Source organism: Schistocerca piceifrons, chromosome 3 (assembly GCF_021461385.2).
Source record: "Schistocerca piceifrons isolate TAMUIC-IGC-003096 chromosome 3, iqSchPice1.1, whole genome shotgun sequence".
Taxonomy (NCBI): Eukaryota; Metazoa; Arthropoda; class Insecta; order Orthoptera; family Acrididae; genus Schistocerca; species Schistocerca piceifrons.
Window position 1 is genome coordinate 11037483 of NC_060140.1, and position 18665 is coordinate 11056147.

Sequence of the window (18665 nt, forward strand, 5' to 3'; positions counted from 1 at the left end):
GAAAGTGGTTTTCTAAAGGTTGTCCCCCCCCCCCCCCCCCACCCCGGGTAATTTTTTTTACCTTCCTTGAAGTTATCTACTGGGCTTTTTCTTTTTTAAAAACATAATATATAAAGATGTAGCCCAAAATTGTTTAAGTGGGGTAATTTATTTGAAGAGCCAAACTAAACAGTAGCAAGAAAGTAGGCAAAATTCACATTTCTGCTTCTCCAATACTTCACTATTTCATTTCCAGGATAGGTTGGTGACCATTAAGTACATGTTTTAAACCACTAAATGAACTTGGAAATGAGTTGTCCTAGCTTCAGTATATTATTATTCATACTGTGTTTCTATCTAGCCACTGGGTAAGATCTTAGGAAAAGAAGTGAATAGTCCAATTTACTTATCCAATAGACGCAACACACGGTAAATCCAGTAAGAAGGATAACTCTATTGATTATCTTTTCCTATAAACAGGACTATCCTTCCATAGTGCATTTTATTTGGAAACTAAACTAAATTTTAGTAAGAGGGTTATACGTGGCAACATAGAGACAGGGTTTCTGTTATTTACGTAAAAGCATACTAATATCATAATGGTAGTGTTATAAGATCCTATTAATGTGTGGTCATGACATTTGTTAAATGTCTCACCACATTCCTATTGAAACTATTTACTCTTCTTGTAAATAACACCTATGACAATTTTATACAAATGTCCACTAAGACTTTGCTCGTCAACTTTCATTTAGGTAACAGCGATCTTTTAGATGTATTTAAATCAGTACTGTTAAGAAATACTGACTAGCTTTATTTTCAAGAATCTCAAGTTTAAGTTATACATACTGTTATCCTCCAATAAGAATCATTGGCCGATTCTTCATCTTTGACAGGTTCATCATGCCTGCAATGCAAAACATTATCTTTTGTATTAACAGATGAAATCCAACTTTTTAAATTTAATAAATGCTTATACAAACATAAAGTTTCTTCAAAAAATGTATTTCTGACAACTTCCTGTCACAGATAATTTTCACTGAATGTTGCAACCCAGTTATATTGCTGATGAGAAGCAAATGTTGATCTTTTCCCTCTCTTCCTTCACCATCTCCTGTTTTGTTCACCTTGACATATTTCTACCAAAAAGACTACCCCAATAGATCCACTGCTTATATTTAACACACAGTAAATTCAGTGCAAATATTTCCTTAACACAGGATGTGCATTGACGAGCTTGAATTAATCAGAAAAATATAAACAGATACTAACCATTCCACAGCTCTTACAAAGTACTTGCATTAAGTAATCATCAAAGCTACTTTTTGTACAGCAAGAGGACTAATGGTCAAAATGGTGCTACATGCTACAGGCAGTGCAATAAAATTTATTTTACTCATTGCTACAGCAATAAATGTACTTATAAAAATATTCAGACTTAGACTATAATCAAATACACCAAGAGAAAATATTCTAACTAAAGATATATAGCAGCCATAGGCAGAAACAAATAAAAAAACTGATACTAATCTTAGCTTTGAGGACCAAAAGTTTATTCATCTGGAAAACGTAAAAAGAGAAATGAGACTGTTCAAGAATTAAGGACAAAAATTCAGGATCTTGAGTCAAGGAAGATGTATGGTTAAATGAATGAAAAAACTAGACTGGACATGATGAAATTCATTTGCGAAAGAGCAGCAGATGATGTAATTTTAAATGCTGAGAAATAAGATCTCTTCAAGAGGAGCCACCAAAAGGTCAAATAAGTGAAGAACAAGCTGAAAATACCGGTAAATGGGCTAAAATGGCGGCAAATAGATAAAGGTAACAGAAAGAAAGTGCTGAAGAACAGGCAACCAAACAACAACAACAACAACAACAACAACAACAACAACAACAATAATAATAACAGCACATTGTAGCAATATATAATAGCAGTCCCACAACATCTGGAGGAAGATTTTCCACTAACAGAGCAATAAATTCATGAAGCCATCAAATCATTCCAAAACTTCAAAGCAACAAATGAAGACTCTACTGCAGCAAAATTATTGACATAGTCAGAACACACAAATGATCTACAACTGCTGTTTGAGAACATTTGGAAAACTGAAGAGATTATGGAAAGCATTAATCCACAGCTATGAAAAAAAGGGGACACACAAAATGTCAACAATTGCAGAGATGCCTCACTTCTGCCAGTGGTATACAAAATATTATCAAAAATTCTCTGGACAGAGTTGTAGAAACTTTAGACAAATAACTGGGAGAATCTCAAGGAGCTCTAGAAAGGGAAGACCCTGCACAGAACAGATGTTTATTAGAAAATCGATAATTCTCCACATACTGTTAATCACCAAACCTATAATAGTATCACGTATTGGTTTCAAGAAAACATTTGATTTGATAGGCAAAGAAATTATAGGTAAAATCATCAAAGAATTTTGTGTTAAAGCAAACATAATCCTCAAAACACTAGCAAATAGGATGACTGAAGCTAAATTTATGGGAGAAGTATCTCAACCATTTGAAATAAAAACTGCTGTTAGACAAGGGGACAGTTTATCACCTTTACTGTAACACTGCATTCTAGAAAAATAGAAAGTATCTGGAATTTGGAGAAAAAAAAAAAATCACAAAATTGAACCAATAATTTTAGGACGAAAAACAAATGGAATTAAGGTAAACTGCCTGGCTTCTGCAGATGATTCTGATATACTTTCAAAAAATCTGACAGACAGTTATTGAAAGAAATCTTTTGGAAGAAGTAGCAAAGAGAGCTGGTCCCAAAATTTCAGCCGAAAAACCAACATTGATGACAATTTCAAACAATGCATCAACATTCTTAGAAAAACAAAACTGTAAAATAGCATTAGTAAGTAAATTTAAATATATTGGACAAACTGTACAACAAAATGGACTAGAAGAATTAACAGTAGATGCAAGAGTCAGCAAACTGGAGAGAGCAAATCGTTTGACAAAGGATATTTACAACAAGAGATGTACAACTAAAAAAACAAAACTAAAACACTATCCCACAGTGGTAAGACCAGGATGTTTATATGGATGAGGATGCCTAATGATGAACTATAAGCTGGACAGAACAGAGGTTCCTCAAAGGAGCATTATTAGAACATAATGGTTGCAATACAAGCTACAGATGGCTGGAAAATGAGAAGTAATGAGGAGATCTACAAAAATTTTGAGAAAATATCAGAAGTAATGGCTAAAAGAAGATTAATCTTTTTTGAGAGACCTCTACTGAATGAGTAGTTCTGGAAGAAGGAATCAATGATAGCATGGATTACAGAAATAAGAAAGAAACAACATCAAACAATCAGAAATAATAGAAAGAAACCTTTTTACAGATAAAATACTGAATTTAAAAGGATCATCACCTCTCCAAGATCAAAATTAATTTCATCCCTCTCAATAAGACCGTGAAAACCGGGAAAATTCATAAATATGATATTGCGAAGCTCAAAATCAATCAAAACATATTGGAACAATGCCACCAGTAACTGACAGTTGAATCCCATAAATGGGCAGACATTGCCTCCATGATCCAACAAGCAGCTAATACTACAATCCTGACAGCTAAAAAGAGGAATCATACATGGTGGAATGAGGTTTGTGGTGAGGTGGTGGCCCAAACAGCAAGTGCATGGAAAAAGTGGAACTCTACCAGGAGACCTGATGATTTTGATGTATTCCATGAAGTTCGAAAATATGCAGCCAGAACTCTACGAAGGGTTAAGCAATTGCAGAGAAACAGCAGTTAGAACAGATCGATCAGCGTTTCCAGATAAACAATGTCAGAGACTTCTATCAGACGTTCAAATCGAATTTGAAAGGATACCAAGCCCCTAGTTTTTGTTTTAGAGACGAAAATGGAAAGCTCAGTGTTGTGTACATAGTTCCGCGTATTCAGCGCGTACACAAATTTCCCACTAGAGTGCGCCCCGCTAAGCACAACAGCGCAGGCGCAGCGCTCGTCCATCTCCGCACTACGAGATGGCGCTGCCATAGAGACGGACCAAATTCTGCTTCCGCCGATCCGCGTATTAATATGTAATGCAGCCAATGAGATTGCTGCTAACATAGAACACTTTCTCCTCGCGCATCACACTCGCGCAGTGATACATGAACGTGCGAGGTATTATAACAAGTGTTAAGACCTTCAATCAGTCAGTCTGCATTTGTCTGCACCAGTCTGTACCAGTCTGCATTAGTCTGTACCAGTCTGCATCAGTCTGTACCAGTCTGTACGAGTTCTACAATTGTCTGTACCAGTCCATAGTCAAGATTCAGTCTGCGCCTAATAAGATTACCATTTTCCTGTACATAGCCATGAAGATAAATGTATAGACACTTTTGTCAAGTATCCGAGATATATGTGAGAATAAGATTAACGTACCAATACCAAAGGAACTTCAGATTGTCAATTGTAAATAGCATCCAGAACCAAGTTAAGTAATTTTTATATTTGTTATTATTTTAATAAATGTATGTGAAAATTAATCAAGTTCTGTTTAAAGTTGGTCACCGTCAATCTGCTACTCTAAGCGTGCAAGTGGCATTTCTATCGTCTGGCCTAATGGCAGAAGATAAACACGCCATGATAAGACCACGAGACATATTGCTGACACTCGCTTACTTCGTTAGAGCAACAAGTCAAATAATCTGATGGTGTGTGTACTGAAGGTCTTACAGTACGCACACCACACTTGGCCTGACCAACAAAGAAAACTGCAAGAAAATGTCTCGTTACTTTGAAAATCTACTTAATTGTGATGAACCGAAAGAAAGATTCCCTGTATGTGCCCCAATCCACAAACTACCCCTCATCTCCATCTAGTAAAGAGGAGACCAAAGATATCATCAACAACTTTAAGAATAATAAGGCAGCTGGAGAGGATTCAATAGTGGTGGAACTACTGAAGCTGGCAAATAATGAAACTCTAGATATACTAGTCCAACTTTTTGAGGAGATCTGGAGAGCTAGGATGATACCAACTGATTGGCAGTCAGCTTTAATCCATCGTCTACACAAAAAAAAGGTGATAAATAGAATGTCAATAACTATAGGGGTACCTCATTAGTATCTGTTCCATATAAGATTCTCTCCAAAGTGATACAGAATAGAATAGAAGATCATTGTAACCAACTGACTGGGGACTATCAAGCTGGTTTCCGAAAGGGCGATTCTTGCGCAGAACAGATCTTTAACCTGAAGAACATCATCAGGTACAAAAAAAATTGGAAGAAATAACTATGTGGTCTTGTTTGTTGATTTTCAGAAAGTATATGACTCCATCGACTGACAGGCATTAATGAATATTTTGGAAAAGTTTGGGGTGGATAATACATCAAGAAAGCTGATCAAACAAACTCTTGCTAACACAGTGTCAAAAATTAAATTTATGGGTGAGGTATCTGAACCCTTTACAATCAGAACAGACATAAGACGAGGAGATGGACTATCCCCCTCCTTTTCAATTGTGTCTTGGAAAAGGTCATTCGAGAGTGGAGAAAGTTATTAGCCCAAGAAGAAACAAATGAAGAGTGGTTCAGACTTGGTCCTAAGAACAAAGGGGTGTGCATTGACTGCTTAGATTTTGCGGCTGACCTGGCCATTTTTGCTAACAACATAGAGTCAGCAGTCAACAAGATAAATAGGCTGTCAGAAATTGCTGAAAAAAGTTAGACTCCAGATCTCTATTCAAAAGACAAAATATATGACGAACATCTGTGACGGACCTGAATGGATGATAACCAACCTGGGAAAAAATCAGATGAGTTAAGAATTTCAGGTATCTCGGTGAAGTCATCCACCAGGAGAATGGATTAAAAGAAGAAGCAACTGTCGGGATGAGGAAGTTAGACCAAGCATACCAACTGACAAAGAATACTTACAACAAAAAGTCTATGAGTATATGGGCCAAGTTCCAACATTATAATACAGTTGTAAAACCTGAGGGCTTATAAGCATCCAAAACTTTGACCACGAATAGGCAAGGTCAAGCTGAGCGGCTGGAAAAGCGTGAGTGTAGGATATTAAGGAAAATCCTAAGGTAATAGATGGGTCGATGGACAATGGCGAATGAGAGCAAATGAGGACTCGTGCAGCAAGACAGAACCTATCACAGCATCCATTACGAAGAAATGATTGTTATTTTATGGTCATCTCATGAAAATGGACGGTGATCGACTAACAAAAAGAATACAGAGTTTCATCCTATGTAAGAAAACGAGGCCGAGATGGTTCAAAGAATGTGAAAAAGATCTTAAGCAGATTGGTATCTCAGAGAGAAATTCCTGAAAGGAACAAATTTAGAAGATTGGTGACCAACTACCAAGGTTTTAACATGGCATCAACATCTGAAAGACAGTGAGGACCATTATCTGAAGGGCATAAAAAGGCACTTCTTGGAGGGGCTCAGAAGATACTGGCAGGAAGTCAAAGCTGGAGCAAGAACAAGACCTGGCACTAGAGTGAAGTCGGTTGTTACCACGCAGTCCGTAAAGACTCACCTCGATAAAAAAAATAAATAAATAAAAATAAAAGGCTTTCGATGCAGAAGAAATAGGGGATTGAGAACAACACGAATAGAATTTATGAGGAGGAGATGGATGAGTACTGGAAAAACAGGAGACGACAAGGGAAGAAGAAGAAGTGAAGTTATTACATGACGAGAGATGGTTATTGGATTTGATTTGATTCAGTTTTCGTTACATACACTGAAAAAATGAGATGATTCTCGAGGGTGTGGAACATGTCAGAATGTATAACACAAAACATTTTAATATAATGAATACTACCCTGATCATTTGTCACGAGATTGTCAAAATAGGTGAATACAATACAGTAAACTGGAAAAGCTAATATTTACAGAATTAATACACTGTCAGAATGAAACATTGTTATGCACTATTAATAAATTTATCATACACAAAATACCTAATATTGTCTGTTGCGACCAAGTGCTGTCAAAACTTAAATCTAACATATTTTTACTCAAGCTGGCCTAACAGTCTCTGTTAGGTTAGTCATCTATAGAGTAGAAGGCATTGCCTATCAAAAAGTCATTCAAACTCTGTTTAAACTGTGCTTTATCTGAAACCAAGTTTTTAATGGTTGCTGGTAATTTATTGAAAATGTGTGTTCCTGAATATTGGACCCCCTTTTGGACCAACATAAGTGATTTTAGGTCTTTATGTAGATTGTTCTTATTCCTAGTATTGATAATATGTATTGAGCTATTTGTTGGAAATATAGATATACAACTTGCAACAAATTTCATTAAGGAGTAAGTATACTGAGAAGCAATGGTTGGAATTCAAAGTTCCTCAAATAGGTTCTACACGATGTTCTTCAAAGACTGGTCCCAGATACTCCATTGCACCATTCACCGAACCTCATAACCCCGAGCCGTCAGTAACAAAAATTAAGTCTTGCTTAAGACATTTACAACACTACATGCACTTGTTACCAAAGTCTCATTTACTTTTAGAGCTATCTGTTCCACTTCCTTTTTGGCCCCACTTCTCTCTGTCTTCACTATATCCCATACAGTTCTTATTTTGTTGCCCGATACAATTATCTTTTTCTCTTAATAAAGCTACTTCGATTTCTGGATTACTTGATTCAACATTTTGCAGTATTCTTTGTAATGCATTACAATGCTAATATCAGAAATGTTCCTAGATAGTAGATACAGTCTCCTTTTTGCCCTACATGATATCTTTATTCCTTGTGTAATCCATGGTTTATCTTTTGACTTCTGTGTGATTTGAGTTACCTTTAGAGGAAAACAATTTTCGAATGAGGAGGTAACTTTATTAATAAATGCTTTGTATTTTCCATTTGAGTCAGGTAAACATCTCTCCAGTTCATGTCTTTGAGGAATTTCCTGAATTCCTCAATTTCTGGCTTATTTATTATCCTCCTGTACTCAGATTTAATATTTTTTTATCCTGACAAATTTCAACATTTAACACAAGATGCTGCACGTCGTGATCAGATAGTCCATTTACTATTGGTTTTGTGATATGACTTTTTTCCCCTAGATTTGTTCATAAAGATATTATCAATAGCAGTCTCAGAGCATTTACATATCCTAGCTGCAAAGTTCACAATAGGAACTAAATTGAATGATAGTGTTAAAAACACCAGCAACCACTATTTCCTCTTCTTCTTTTTTTTTTTACAGAAGCCATTCCTTTCGGTTTGTGAAATGAAGCACTGCCTAGTTCCAAAACACAGGACTACTATGACAAGGTGAAATGTTCTCAGAGTGCTACATGTATGATAGTAAATGTAATCAGCACTATAGTTGTTTTCTGAGTAGTTATGCTGTGTGTGTTTCATTCAATCAGATGAAATGGAATAAAATCATCAATTTATTTATTTGGGCTCTTTATCACCAAGATACATTCAATGTTGGTTGAGGTTTATCTTTTGAATTCACTCCAGTGTAGATTGTCAAAATTTTATCAGTTGTCAAAGTACTTGTAACACAGTTTCCGAATTTACCGCCATCCAGGAAAGTCTCGCACTCAAATTATTCTCAGCGTCTGAGAGCTGGCTGAAACCCAGAGTAGAAAGCTCTGACATATTTAGTGATTAATGGAATATATATTGGAAAGGCAGGTTAGACACTGTAGGAGAGGGAGTGTCCATTGTCTCTATTGAGGTCAAAGCTGATTGTGACAGTGAAGTATAACGAGTCTACGTGAAATCACGTTAATTAATGGATGTTTTAATCAGCCACCCGGTTCTGCTATGACAGTTTTGGAGCCATTCAAAGAAAGTCTACAGACAGTAGCACGTAAATACCTAGATCATGCAATACTAGTTGGAGGTGAATTTAGCCTACTGAGTATAGATGGTAGCCTGTGGCTTCATTGCAGGGGGTGCAGTCAATCTTGTGAAGCACTTTTGAATGTGGTTTTCGAAAATTGTCTTGAGCACCTAGTTTGGCACGCCACATGCAATGGAAATATCTTGGACCTTGTAGTTACAAACAGGCCAGATATCATCAATGACTTCAGCATAGAGATGGGGATTAATAATCATGATAACATCATAACAACTAAGGTTACAAAAATCAATAAATCAGTCAAGAATGCTAGGAAAATGTTCATGCCAGAAAGAGCAGATAAGCAGATGTTAGCATCTCACTTAGACAGAACTGACATCACTTACTTCCATTAAGATGGACGTAGAGAGATTATGGTCAAAGCTTAAACAGATCGTGAATTGCACTCTCAACAAGTCTGTACCTAGTAAACGAATTAAGGATGCAAAAGAGCCACTGTGGTTTAACAATGAAATTCGGAAAATACTGAGGAAGGAAAAGCTACTGCACTCTTGGTTCAAAAGAGAATGCCAAATGGCAACAAGGAAAGGTTACTACCACTGTCATACCTCAGCAAAAGATCTGGCTGAGAAGCAGGGGAAATTATTGTCCTATGTAAAATCACTAAGTGAGTCAAAGGTTTCCATCAAGTCACTTGACCAGTCTGGTGTGGCAGTAGGAGATAAATGTTTTAAATTTTGCATTTAAGAAATCATTCATGCAAGAGAATCATATAAACATACTGTCATTTAACAATAGCACAAAGACACCTAACAACAATCACCACAAGAGGCCAGCGCTAGCACAAGTTGTTCACATGATATTCGTTGGACTGTTACCTGTAAACACGTGCCATGTCAGTGCTCTTGGAAGAGAGCTGTGGCAGTGACACGGCTCTGTTGCTGTTCCTGTGTAGTGATCTGCAAAGACGAGGGGGGGGGGGGGGGGGTCGGGTCGAGATTCAAGCAGTGATTAAGTACTTCATAAAGAAAGGTATGAAAGCGAACGACATTCATGCCGATTTCCAGAATACACCAGGGGACTCTGCTCCTTTGTCTTCAACTGTTGCTAAGTGGATAAATGAATTTAAATTTGGTCAGGAGAGCTTAGATGATGATCATCCATGAATAGGTCAGCCAAGATGTGTCACTACTCTAGAAATCATTGCAAAAGTGCGCATAATGATCAAGGAGGATCACCAATTTAGAGTGCATTAAATTGCTCACGCTTGCCAGATGTCATCTGAAAGGTATTCACAAGATGGGTGCCGCGACTCTTTACGCTGGGTCAAAAACGCATAAGAATGGACATATCACAACAATGTTTGGCCTGTTTTAGGAGAAACAAACAAGATCTTTTGTGCTGGTTTGTGACCACGAGGAAACTTTGGTTTACTACTATACCCCAGAGACAAAGCAACAATCAAAGCAGTGGAAACATGCTGAATCTCCTCCGCCAAACTCCTTCAGCGGGGAAGGACATGGCGTCAGTGTTCTGGGATGCACCACCAAATTCCTTCAGCGGGGAAGATCATGGCATCAGTGTTCTGGGATGAGAAGGGGATTCTGTTTGTACATTATCTCCCCACTGGGCAAACAATTACTGGAGAGTACTATGCTAACCTTCTGGACAAATTGCAACAAAAGATATGCAAAAAAGGCCAGGTTTAATAAGGAAGAAAGTCATCTAGCATCAAACCAATGCACGCTCGCACGCATGTGCCATCGCCATGGTAAAATTACACAAACTAAGGTATGAATTGTTGCCACACGTGCCTCTTCCCTAAACTGAAAATTTTTCTTTGTGGATGAAGATTCACTTAAATGAAGAATTGATAGCCTGAGTTGACAACTATTTTGCAGGCCTGGAGGAAAATCATTGTCAAGATGGGATCAAGGTATTGGAACACTGTTGGACCAAGTGAAGTAATCTACAAGCAGGGTACATTGAAAAACAACAAAGTTTCAGTGACTAAGTACTTTTTTTCTATTCTGTTTCAAGAACTTTTCAAACCACCCTCGTAAGCATCTCTGACACCTTAAATAATTAAAAACAAATAAGTCGCCAGTTGCAGATGGAATCTCAATTTGGTTTTACAAAGAGTGCTATATGGCACTGGACCCTTACTTAGCTTGTATTTATTGTGAATCTCTCACCCAGCAGAAAGACCTAAGCAACTGGGGAAAAAATACAGAGGCGTCTCCTGTATATACGAAGGGCGAAAGAACAGACCTGCGAAATTACAGACCAATACCTGTAACATCAGTTTGCTGCAGAATTCTTGAACATATTCTGGGTTTGAATCTAATCAGTTTCATAGAGACCAATAAGTTTATGTCCACAAATCAGTACAAAGCATCGCTCATGGGCAACTCAGCATGCCCTTTTGTCATACGACGTCTGTTCAAAAAATTCCAGAACTTTGTCCACAAAATTTTCTATGCTTATCTTTTAGTTACTATGGATTGTCTCCTTCGAAATACTCTCCTCCACAATTGATACACTGCTCCCAATATCATTTCCACTTCCAGGAGCAGTCTTGACACACCTCTTGCTGGGTCGCATAAAGTGCCATCTGCGAATTTTCTTCTATCTCATCTACCATTGGAAACTTCATCCTTTTCAACTTTGGAAATAAAAAGAAGTCTGCAGGGGTCATACTATTCTCGCAAGGAACATCTCATTCTCATTTGTGAGATCCAAAAAGTTTTTTTGGTCTTGACTCATGAGCCGTGGAATGAACTTGGCGGCAACACAATGCATTCCAAGATGCTGTGTCATTTCATAACATGATCCAATTGAAATGTTACATTCTTCTACAATCTCTCGGACAGTGAATCTTCGACCGGCACACACAATTTCGTTGACGTTCCTGACACAAGCATCATCAGGGGACATCTAAGAGCGTCCTGAACAAGGATCATTTTTGACTTTTGTAAAGCCATTTTTAAAACGTGTGAATAATATGTAACACCGAGTATGGCTCAAGCACTCATCGCTATAGGCTCCCTGCATCATTTGGTGTGTCTCTGTAAAGGTTTTCTTGAGTTTCATGCAAAATTTAATGCAAATGCATTGCTCCTCTAACTTTGCCATCACAAAATTCACAAACCCAGATTCCATATTTCTTGATTTCCGAGAAGCATTTGACATAGTGCCTCACTGCAGACTTTTAACAAAGGTACAAGCAAATGGAATAGGTTCCCAGACATGTGAGTGGCTCAAAGACTTCTGAAGTAATAGAACCCACTACATTATCCCGACGGTGAGTGTCCATCAGTGACTAGGGTATCATTAGGATCGTTCCAGGGATGTGTGATAGGAGCGCTATTACTCATATTTTCTATGTGCATAACTGATCTGATGGACAAAGTGGACAGTAATCTGTGGTTGTTTGCTGATGATGTTGTGGTGTATGGAAGGTGTCATCGTTGAGTGATTTAGGAGGATAAAAGATGACTTGGACAAAGTTCCCAGTTGGTGTGATAAATGACAGCTAACCCTAAATGTAGAAAAATATAAGTTACTGCAGATGAGTTGGAAAAACAAATCCATAATGCCAGAATCCAGCATTAGTAGTGTCATGAATGAAGAAGTCACATTGTTTCAATATCTGGACATAACATTGCAATGTGATATGAAATGGAACAAACTTGTGAGGGTCATGGTAGGAAAGGTGGATTTTACTACAGTGTGGCTCAGCTGTGATGGACATCACATATAGGATGCTAGTGTGATCTCTTCTTGAGTACAGTTTGAGTGTCTGGGATCCACAAGGAGTCGAATTAAAGCAGACATTGAGGTAATTCAGAGGCAGGATACTAGATTTGTTAACAGTAGGTTGAAACAACAACATACAAGTATTATGGAGATGTTTCTGGAACTCAAATGGGAATCCCTGGAGGGATTTTGAGGAACACTGTGCTGACTGCAGAACAATTCTGCTTGCACCAACATACATTATGCGTAAGGACCACGAAGATAAGAGACGACAAATTAGGACTCATAGAGAGGCATATAGACATTCACTTTTTCCTCACTCGATTGGCAGATGGAACGGGAAAGGAACTGACTACAGTCGAATTAAAATTACTTGATAGTTGGCACTTCAAACGCCAATAAGAGTAGTCAGCGTCACACTTGAACTGTCTGCTGTTGCCAAACTCCACCAAAATTGGCCAGTCACTTCCAATTCCTGGTTCAGCATTCTTTCTTGATGTATTTGTATCCCGAATTATGAGCCCGACACTTTTATTATGTATTTCATGACACGCGATAACTACACCAAAAACAACACACATTAACAATGCTAATAAAAGACACACATTTCATTCATAGCACTAACCAAATACTACCGAATAACTCAGCACAAGGTGTAATTCAGTATCATACATATAGTTATCATATTCACAGAGATCATCTTACATTAGATAAGCTTTTCACTACACTGCGTGAAACTGAAATTTTTAAGGTTGCAATTCATAGTTGCAACTGGGTCACTACATTCACATATATAAATACTTCATGCAGTGCTGTGGCATAGCACAATGGTTGGCAGATTAATCTAATGTGTAGCATGTCGTAGGTTTGAATCTCATCAATGCAGCAAAATTTTTATTTCTAAATCTAACCAAAAGAGTGTGATTATTATTTTCATTCAATTAATTGCTTTAAATATATATATTTTTTATTTTTAATAATTTGCTGCATCATTTTTCATCATTGTTTTGACTGTTCTATTTGGTCTTATTTGTCTTCCTGTCATTATTTCTTCATTTGGAATCTGCCTCAGTCATCTATAATCCACGACCAAGTGCCCACATGGACAGTTCACTGGTTTCTAACATGGCAGCATGTGCAACTAGTGAAAGGATAGTTACAGGTAACAAATGACATGGAGAAATTTCAATTTGCTTTCAGCCCTGAAATTGAGTTTTTGTTGTCTTGAGTTTACCCTTAAGGGTTAGCTTTAATCGCCATGAACAAAGTGATCATGATATTAGTACTGCTGCAGACTGTTGACCACAATTTTCTCGGCTGGGTTAGGACACAAGTTTACAGTCAGGGATACAAAAGGGGTCGTCTTCCCCAGTTCAGTCACTGGTCACTTTAAATCAATAGTCGACAGAGTATCCAACATTTCTGACATACCTTGCACCAGCCACTAGAAAAATTGCTCTGTGTTAAACATTTAACATAATTTGTGAAGTGAGCCGCTTGTTTGTTGTCACCTGTAACCAAACAGTAGCTGGCAGCCAATGTGGCAACATTGTTGCAGCAAGTGATTGATGTCAACTATCAAGTAATTTTATTCAGACTATTGTAGTGAGACAGGGTACCTTCTGCCATGCACCATATGGTGGCTAGTGGAGTATGTATGTAGATGTGGAATCAGTCTTTCCTTCTCATCCCATTTGGAAAGTCACCCTTGATCTGCAGTTCTGGATAACTTTCTCAAAATCTACCCTTTTTCCTAGACCTATCCTTCACCCCTCTTCCTTCCACTTCAACCCTTCTGCCTGAAGAATGAGCTACTGGCTCTGAAAGCTTGCCCCTGCAACTACTGAAAAGGCTGCTGCCCCTCTTCAGGAACCACATGTTTGTCTCGCCTCTCAACAGATACCCCTCCGTTGTGGTTGCACCTATGGTACGGCCATCTGTATCGCTGAGGCACGCAAGCCTCCCCACCAATGGTAAGGTCCATGGTTCATGGGGGGAGTTCCTTCATAGTCAACAGTTAAGGAATGGGTGGCTGAATTCATATGTGGCATATGTCTCTGTAAGATGACTCATGAACAACTTCCTAGAATTACAATCAAATATGAAAATGCTGAGAAAGAACACAGTGTGATATTGCAAGATCAGTAATTAAAAAGATGTGCAAAACAGTTGATGCCGTGGCCGTACCAGAAAGTGAGTGGCATGTCTGTTGAAGCCTGACTGCAACCTAATGTGAAAAACAATTTGGGACAATCTGACACACAACTGATTCTATGCACCAATCTGTTCCCGTGGATGAGAGATGACTGAAATGAAACAGCAGTTGCACAAAAATAGCCAAGGTGACTTCATCGGAGAGAAAGAGTGGTCATTGTTTTCAAGGATGCAAAAGTGATTTGTATTTTAGATTAGCTTGCAAGACTGAAACAATACCTCACAAATACTATGCAAGTATTCTGACTCAACTGGATGAAAAAATATGGAGCCAAGACCCAGGGGGGGGAAAAAAAAGTTTATCGTCAGTGAAATGCATATGGTCACAAAGGCACTTTCACAATAGGAAAACTGGGAGTTTCAAGTGTGAAGTCTTCAAATATCTATTCCATTCTCCAATTTTTTCACATTCTGACTTTAGCTTCTTCTTCTTTTCTTTTTGTATGAATGATTCACTTAAGACTACATGCGTCACACCTCAAAACCGTTTTGTGAGTCAACAACTGGATATGTTTTCACTGCTCTGTCTCTTGTAACTCCGTTGGACATGGAGGTAGCAAACGAGGATGTAGGATGTCCATGACATACTGCTGTGCTGTCAGAGTGATCTGAAGTCATATCCGATGCTGCCCCACATGCCCTCTCCCTATGTCGTTGTCATACTCACTGACAACTGTCATCGTGGGTCTTGCAGAATGTGACTCACTGCTGATCACATGACAGGTGCGGGTGTGAAAGGGTTACAATGTGCTCGGCGTACATTACAGCAATTCTCCCATGAGCTCGTCAGACACGGTCAACCGGAAGCTTGCTGACAAGCACGCCGCCCTTACGTTCCCAAGCAGTCCAACATGGGGCCACTACCACATCTGAATGTCTCACAAATCTGAATATTGCATAATTCAATCAGCCTGGCAAATGGAGACACACAATTAGGCCCCTTCAAATTTTGTTACGTGCTGATATTGCTGACTCACAGAAGTACAGGGCATCTGTGCCCTTCACAGGGATCACTCAACATCTTACACTCTTCACATCTCTTATAGCTCCTACCATTCACGGTAACAATCCGAGACACAAACAAAGCTAATGCAATCTGGTGGCCTTTGTATCCATTTCAGAGAGTTGCGACTCTCATAATTTACCACTGGTATGCACACTCGTGAAACTATGTTGCTTCAGGGACCTTCCCTTTTTTCTCTTCAAGCAGTTTAGTTCTTTGAATCCATTTTTCTTGTAGCTCAGAATAATTATTTTATTGTGTAGCAAACTTACAGACTAGCATTCTGATCTGAGCTGTCGGAGTCGGCGGTCATGTGTGTGTGAGGTGTGCTTGCTTGTGTGAATGAATGGTGTGTATTTCTATTTCTTTTTCTGATGAAGGTTGTGGCCAAAAGCTTATGTGTAAGTGTCTTAACTGTGCCTGTCTGCATTTTAACGTGCCATCTTTATGGTAATTAGCACTCTATATTTTCCTACACAGCTGATATTCCAACCTGGAGTTTCCATTGTTTGAACTTACGGTCTACTGTTTTATGTTGCAGTGCACTTCTACAAGTGTAATACACAAATGTTGCCTTAGGAAAGAGTCACAATAACATCCATGTCTACCATTTGCTATTTTTTACGAAATAGCATGTCACACTCGAAATTTAACTTAGCCAATGAAATAAGTTTGAAGATTTATTGTGTGTAAAAGACACGAGGGCCCACTGTGTGGGAAATGTGTGAAGTTCTGTGCAGAGACGGAGTTATCCACAGACGCGGTAAGTCTGGGGAGCTATACGGGTGTTAAAACATCGCCACCTGCTGGGATGAGGGGCCACTTACTCTGAGGTGGCGCTGTGCCAGCAACGAGCTCGACCCATTGATTAGCACCACAGATGACAATGAGCAACCAGCTGCTTCTCTGTGCAGAGATATAAAATTTATCGATTTTGGACGTCGGGTGACAATCTGTCACATGGAGAACAATGTTTACTCTGGCAATTTTAACACTAATCTAGTGTTCTGCAACATATTAATGTGAAATGTTGTCTATGGTGTTGAGGAGTGTAAGTTAAACTGATATCTGAGAATTTGTTGTTTTTGTGGCACTATCTGGAAAATGGCCTCTCTTGCAGCTCCAAGCATAAATGTCAAGTGAAGAAGAATAATTAGCACAGCACACTGGAACCGAGTAGGGATCCGGTTTACTGCTCGGCCACTAAATTAGCATATCGTGAGTACATCAGAAGAGACGCTGTACACACTTGCATATACTACATACACAAGTACAAGCATCGATCAAGCTACTGTGAAACTGCACTCTATGTGACTCATCACTACATCAGAATACTGTAAATGTGGTGATTCCAATTCCTTAAGGTCTCTTCCTGTTTGTTTTCATCAGTTGGATCTTATTTTTCAAGTATGTGGGAATCCAATGAGCTGCCGGTTTGGATACATTCTTTCTGTACGTCCCACAAGTTGGATTCTTTGGAGACACATTGTAACAAGAGTTTTTAGGAATTTGCCTGGAGATTTCACACTGGGTTCTGTGTGATGTATTCCATCTTTTATTCTTGGACCTAAGATTTTTACTACTATTTTACATTCTTCTAATTCAGTTTGCTGTTTTCATGTCTTGTGTTGGACAAAGAGTCTCTCTCATGCATAAAGAAATTCTAATTTGATCACTGTTGTACAATGTTAGATTTTAGAGTTCCAGGAAAAATACTTTTAGTTAACTGAGAGACAGTTTGTATTTTCTGAAGTCTGGATTCTATGGCCTTCTTTTCATTATGATGTTCAGTGGTCTTTTTCACCTAACTATTTAAACTCTTTAACACCGAATACTATGTCATTTCCTATATAAGTTCACCCAGTGCCATTTTGGTATCATCCAAGAATTTTTTCTCCAGGTGAAATTAGTAGTCCAATTTTCCTAGCTTGCTCCCTTAATATTTCAAATTGCTTTAGCACATCAGTGATGTTTTTGTCAATTAGTATTATGTCATCGGTATAGGTTACACAATATAATTCTATCTTTAAGTTTACGTTCTAGTCAGTGTAATAGTGCACCTGCTCTTCTCCATTATCTTACAATTTTCTTAGGGGCATAATTGAATAGCAATGTGATATGCCATCCCATTTTCATATTCTTATGTCTGTCTTAAATTACACTGCTTGAAAAAAAGTGAGACACTCAGAAGGTGGGGAGAAAACAAATTGAAACATAGCGAATTTAGAGCGTATGTGATGTTATTTCAGTGATAACAAAACAGAGTCAAATTTATACAGAACTTATCAGTTTGAGCCCACTTATCAATACAGCAATGCACCCTGTCTCGCCTGGACAGTGCGGGAGGATGTCGTAAAGCTGCTGCATACCCTCCTGAGAAAGGTGATCCACAACTGTTGTAACTGGACATTGCAATCATGGATACAGGCAGTGGGATGGAGTTGACGTCCATGTTGGTCCCATAATGTTCTATCGGGGACAGATATGGGGATTTTGCTGGCCACAGGAGTATATCAACATCACGCAGACAATTTAAAGAGACACATACTACATGTGGACAAGCACTGGCCTGTTGAAAAATAGCACCACAATACTATTACACACTGCTGTACCATCAGAGTTCCCTCGGCCATTACAAGCCATGACCTGAAGTCATACCCAATGGCTCCCCACACCATGGGACTGCTTTGTGACCCCCCCCCCCCCCCTCCCAAATGTGGAAGAATGGGACCTCTCCCCATCTCCCCAGGTCACTGTCAAACTTCTCCACGATAGTCATTTGGAGCAGTGCAGGACTGGGACTCATTAGTGAACATAATGTGACGCCATTCATTAGCAGTCCGTACTTCTTGATCATGGCACCACTTCACATGCAGTCATTTGCTTGG

At 38.6% G+C, this 18665-nt stretch overlaps 1 pseudogene; it reads right to left on the reverse strand.

The window, feature by feature from the left end:
• Positions 1 to 830: 830 nt before the first annotated feature.
• LOC124787682 overlaps positions 831 to 18665 on the reverse strand; it is a 68800-nt pseudogene continuing 50965 nt past the window's right edge.